Raw genomic sequence first — 6,000 nt, forward strand, 5'->3', positions numbered from 1 at the left:
AGGGAGATGGATAGAGTACATTAGAGAGTGAGAACTAGTCTTTTGCTGTTGACACTTATGAGAATGAAAAGGATAAGAAGAGCTCAGGCAAAAAAAAAAAAAAAAATTCATTTCTAATTGCAGTGCAACCCACAAGCTTGCACATCCTATAACGAGAAAGCTCCTTGTTAGCTGCCAAAATCTGCCATCCAATCTGTCTAGTAGTTGATTTCGTTATTACATTTTGATGTGCCCTTGACAAGCTTTAGCACACAAAAACTCAACACCTCCTCCTAAGCAACTCCGGTACCAGAAAGATCATGAAGGGATGACAAAGGCCTGTGCTTGGCTTTTTATTATTCACATAGCTAGAATGTTTATAAACAGAACAGAGTGTAACGAGAGCAAATGCTCAACCACATCAAGTGGTTCCCGTGTCTTGCATGTCATTTAAATATCGATTTAATCTCGTCCTGCACTATGTGCTTCACACACACAAAGACCCAAACCAAGTGCCTGAAAACTGTCCTTAGGGGCTTTCAAAATGTGGACAAACAACTCTCTTCTCTTTGGATAATTGTGATGCCTTGTTCCACCACTTTGGTTCTACAGCATCTGGTGTTTCTGAAATCATCTTTAGATGTCACTGTGATCTCTTTGGTCAGCACTGGTCCACTATCTGTCCCCTAACTCATCCTTACAGATTTACTTCTGCACACAGATTCAAGTAGGGGAAAATAGACAATAAAATTAGAGGGAATTCAATTAAATTATTAATTTCTTGAAATATATTATAAACCTTAGAACAACTTAGGCAAAAGGCAATTAAAACAACCAATGCCTTGATGCCTTAACAGATGTAATTATAGGCTAGGTGGCTATAATTATAGGCAACATCACTTTTGGAGGCTGAGGCGGGAGCATCATTTGAGCTCTGAAGTTCAAGACCAGCCTGGACAGCATAGCAAGACCTTGTTTCTACAAAAAATCAAAAAATTAGCTGAGTGTGGTGGCATGTGCCTTTAGTCCCAGCTCCTCAGGAGGCTGAGGCGGGAGAATCACTTGAACCCAGGAGGTCATACCTGCAGCGAGCCATAATTGTGCCAATGTACTCTAGTTTGGATTATAGAGGGAGACCCTGTCTCAAAAAAAAATTAAAAATTAAAAAAATTTGTATAATTATATCCTCTCGCCCTCTCTCTCTTTTCCATTCACTAGTGTTAATGTGCTATAAATGTTCTGGCTGGGTTTCACGGAAAAGGTTATAACCTGCTCCTTGGGAGTAAAATATTGCTTTCAGCATTATTCTTAGCTACACTAAACTTCATAGGAAAGCAGAATTCTCTCCCCTGAGAGAATACTTTTAAATCCATATATATGCTTAATTTCTTGTATTCTGTGCCATAGTACTGATGTTTTAGGTTGTAGGCTATATCAAGCTTCCTGTCTCATTATATTTGCCAAAAATATATTGCCTTTGGAAAAATAAGTTGTCAAATAATAGAGGGAAGGAGCCGGGAGGGGCAAGAGAATTAACAATTATTGACTACCTTCTGTAGCCAGATAGTCCCATAATTGTTTGTTGTTTTACATATGCTATACAATTTAATATCATAATCATAATATAGATCTCTTTAAGATAAGAATGATCCATATTTTCAAGATAAGGAAAAGATAAAGCAAGATTAAGTAACATTCCCAGAGTCACACAGCTAGTATTTTAAAATCTTGGTCAGTCTTAAGCCAAAATCATGCTTATTCTCATAGCATCTTTTTTTTTTTTAATAGTCAAGATGTCTGAACACCTAGATTTGACCCTAACACACTAATACTCCCAGGAAAAATGTGTACCTCAAAGGGACATTCCAAAGTTTGCCTTACTTAAGCAACAACTGATTGAAACTATTTGTGGATATAGTACTAATTCTGGTAGAAATATTATGAGAAGCAAATAGATCCACTAGCTAGAGGTAGCCAGTTTGCATTTGAGATTAGCTAGCATTCGTAGGTTGTTCTTTCTTGTTTAAAAAAGTGTAATTAAACCAACTGTCCTAAGAAAACTCTTCCTCTGTTCCACATGTAACCAATTCCAGATGTGAAACTGATTCCCTACAATAATTGGTTAGTGTTTTACTTTCTTAAAACCTACTCCTTGACCTTTCTTAAAACCTACTCCTCTCTCAAGCTCATTTAGATGCTAGTTTCCAGACTGAAATCAAATTTGGGCCCTAAGATGAGGAATGTCTGCAAACTGAGAATTCCAATTTAATTTGCACTATTCTCGAAACATTAGAAGTTGAAGGGAAGGAAAGAATGATGATCTCCCAAGGGCCAGAGATCCAACCCCACTCTTTGGTGTGTTCCTGTGGCTTAGCCCCTCTTCCAGGCAAGACCCTCAGCTTTCTTGGCTTGGAGTCATTTTACTGCAGTTAACATTTAGTTCACACATCATTAGGTGAAGCCCTGGTTACAGAGATACACTGCTCTTGTCATAGCAGAAGTATGCTGCATGCACCTGCAGTTTGAAGTTTTTGTTGAGGGAATAGACTAAAATGAATGAAAAGATTGAAACCGTTTACTCTTTTGTGACTCCACCTGCTGCGGTATATTTTTGTTGGACAGAATATCTGGAGGTGTGTTTATAGCTTCAGGGAAAGGATACATTAGGGGTTACATGATTTTAAGGTGATTTTTTTTCTTTAAAGCTATAAATCAAATTTCCATGAAAACAGTTATATATATATAACTGCTATAGAATTTGTGGATAGATATATATATCTATTATGCTTTTTTCCCCCCTTGGTGAGTAAGAAAGGATAATTTCCTTTGTTGTTGTCATCCCAGAAATAATTTTTCCATGGTAGTGGTATGTCAGTACCATATCTGTGCTGTATTTGAGATTGACAATAATGTCAATCAATGCTAGCCTATCATATCTACAAACTTATAATTATTAGCTTTTGTTTTACGTGTCTTTCAGAACCCACATTCTGTATCAAATGCTCAGTCAGGCCCCGTAACATTTAATTAGTAATCTCATGAGGTAGATGATTTTTTTCTTTTTTTTTGAGACGGAGTCCTACTCTGTCGCCCAGGCTGGAGTACAATGGTGCAATCTCTATCACCCGAGCTGGGGTGCAATGGCACAATCTCGGCTCACTGCAGCCTCCGCCTCTCTGGTTCAAGTGATTCTCCTGCCTCAGCCTCCCAAGTAGCTGGGAATACAAGCACCCGCCACTAGGCTCAGCTAATTTTTTTGTATTTTTAGTAGAGACGGGGTTTCACCATGTTGGCCAGGCTGTTCTTGATCTCCTGACCTCGTGATGCACCCGCCTCAGCCTCCCAAAGTGCTGGAATTACAGGCCTAAGGCACCGCACCCGGCCATGAGGTAGATTTTATAATCTCCATTTTCTAGATGAAAGACCTAACGTCAAAGAAGATAAATGTCTGGCTGAAGCTTTTGCAGCTCTTCAGTGATGGAGCTGGGGTGAGAACCTCAGTGAGACACCAAATCCGGTGATCCATGGCACAACAGTACCAAGGAAAACTCTAAAGCCTCTAATGACAGTGAAACACATTGTTTCTTTATTAGAATGTATCATGTCTTCAATTAAGCCATTTTTGTCCATGAATTCTAGGCCTCCCATCTATTGGCATTTGTATTGTTAATCTCTGAATATTTACAAGTCAGCATGAATATATGATGTATAACCTCTTTATTGAGGAGTCTCAGCTCTTTGAGATAGAGGCATGAAATGGTCTTGGATTTTTCCAATTACTGTTTCAATTCTGTTATGTTGAACCCCTCCCCGCTTTCCCGTCTCTTAATTTCCTATTGAGATGACTCCATAAGTTTCCAGTTATTTTAATGTGAGACCTAATATTATTATAATCCCAAACTCAACTTAAAGTCCTGTCTTTTTCCCATTTAAGGGGCAGATCTGTCCTGGCTCTGATTTCCCTTCTCCCCATCCTCACCAAGACTTATATCCTTATCTGCGGGTCAGGGAACTAGCAAAGGCAGATATTCTCTTGTGTTACTCTGGTTACAGGCAGTAGGAGAAGTGTCCCTGGCTGTACTCTGATTTGGTCTAGTTCTGTCTGATGCTATGGACACTTCATTTAAGGTGAATGTGTTTCGAGTGATGAATTGTCTTGGGATAGGCTTACAATTATTTGAATCCCCTTTGTTGTGAGTGCTTTCTCACAGAGAGGCTGTTTAGTTTTCCTTTGGCATTTCCAGCCATAAAATCCCACACCCCTCACTGGGTGGGGTAGCCTCATGCTTGGCCTGGTGGCTTCTTGTGTAACCCCATGGCTTTTGCCTGGCTCTTCTTCTCCATGCGTCATTACATAAGCCAAGAAAGCTACAGAAAATTTCTTCTGTTCTTTGAGGGCCCTGGGAAACTGGAGTGGTGTGAAGTTTGACTCATCTCATTCCTAGGAACACTACTCCATTTGTCCCTACAAGACCTATTGGCATGGCTGCTCCAGTGAGGCTCTCATTTCTGGAAGTTTCTAGTCTGGGAGCAGTCACTAGTCTCTGCTTATGAATGCACTCACACTTCTGGGAATGGATTAGGAAGCTTTCTCTTATGTTACAGCGATCTAATATGCAGGACAGATCAACTCCCAAAATTATGCTTCACCCAACAATGATACTTTATTATCCCATAGTTTCTCTGGGTCAGAAATTCTAAAGAAACTTGACTGGGCAGTTCTATCTCAGGGTGTCTTGTGAGGTCACAGTTAGATGTCATGTGGAGTTGCAGTCATCTGAAGCCTTTATTGGTGCCGGAGGATCTACTTCCAAGGTAGCTCACTTCCATGGCTGGCATCCTGGGGCTCACTATGGGCAGAAAGTCTCAGCTCCTCTCCATGCATGCCTATTGAGTGTCCTCATGACATGATGCTGGCTTCCTCTCAGAATATGTGAGCCAAGAGACCAAGGCAAAAGCTGCATGATTTTGTGACCTCAGCTCATAAGTCATATACTGTCACTTCTGTACTGTTCTAGTATTCACATAGTGTAGTCCTAATTCAGTGTGAAAATGGACTACACAGACATATGAATACCAACAGGATTCTTATGGGTCATATTGCAGGCTGGTTACCACAGTGGACCTTCAGATTTCTGAAACTTAACTAAATGAAAAACAAAACAGCAGGAAAGAGAAGCCAATCCACCCTCCTTGCATGCAATCTCAATTTCTAACCAGTGACTCACTGAGAGCCCTCCAATTTACTTGGCTTGGGGTGGCAGACACCATCACTTTCTCCTCCTTAGATATACTCTACTACTCTACTATACCATAGTATACAGTGTACTACAGTACACTGTGAGTGAGAGCCAATAACTCATTTCTCTTCTCTTCTTCCTCTCCTTATTAAACTAGAGAGGAAATGTGGGGTTATGGTTGGTGTGTGAGGCCTCTACATCTAAGTAATTTTTGTGAAGAGGTCTCCAGCTTCCATTATAAGACACGTGATGGATGTAATATTCATTACAGTGATAGCTGCTGGAACAAATTAACACCAAAATTTGAATGGCATATTCACCTTCAGTTTATATGCTTCTCATGTAAAGTTTTCTAACTGGGAGAAATGCTCTATATAGTCATTGAGGCTGAGAGAGGCTCTCCCATATTCAATATGAGATCTGCAATGTCTCCTTGACCTTGATATACAGCCAGTTAAATGGGGTAAGGCAGAGAGTATGGGAAGTTTGTTGTTGTTTGAGATGGAGTCTTGCTCTGTCACCTAGGCTGGAGTGCAATGGCACGATCTTGGCTCACTGCAACCTCTGCCTCCCAGGTTGAAACGATTCTCCTGCCTCAGCCTCCCAAGTAACTGGGATTACAGGCACCCGCCACTACACCTCGCTAATTTTTGTATTTTTAGTAGGGATGGGGTTTCACCATGTTGGTCAGGCTGGTCTTGAACTCTTGATCTCGTGATCTCCCCGCCTTGGCCTCCCAAATTGCTGGGATTACAGGCATGAGCCACCGTGCCCAGCCAGG

At 40.7% G+C, this 6,000-nt stretch overlaps 1 protein-coding gene across 2 annotated transcripts in view; it reads left to right on the top strand.

Moving 5' to 3' along the window:
* SUGCT (succinyl-CoA:glutarate-CoA transferase) overlaps positions 1-6,000 on the top strand; it is a 712,177-nt gene that overhangs the window by 495,304 nt on the left and 210,873 nt on the right. The gene's annotated exons all lie outside the window — the stretch shown is intronic.

The sequence above is a fragment of the Mandrillus leucophaeus genome, unplaced genomic scaffold (genome assembly GCF_000951045.1).
Source record: "Mandrillus leucophaeus isolate KB7577 unplaced genomic scaffold, Mleu.le_1.0 Scaffold472, whole genome shotgun sequence".
In the NCBI taxonomy this organism is placed as follows: domain Eukaryota; kingdom Metazoa; phylum Chordata; class Mammalia; order Primates; family Cercopithecidae; genus Mandrillus; species Mandrillus leucophaeus.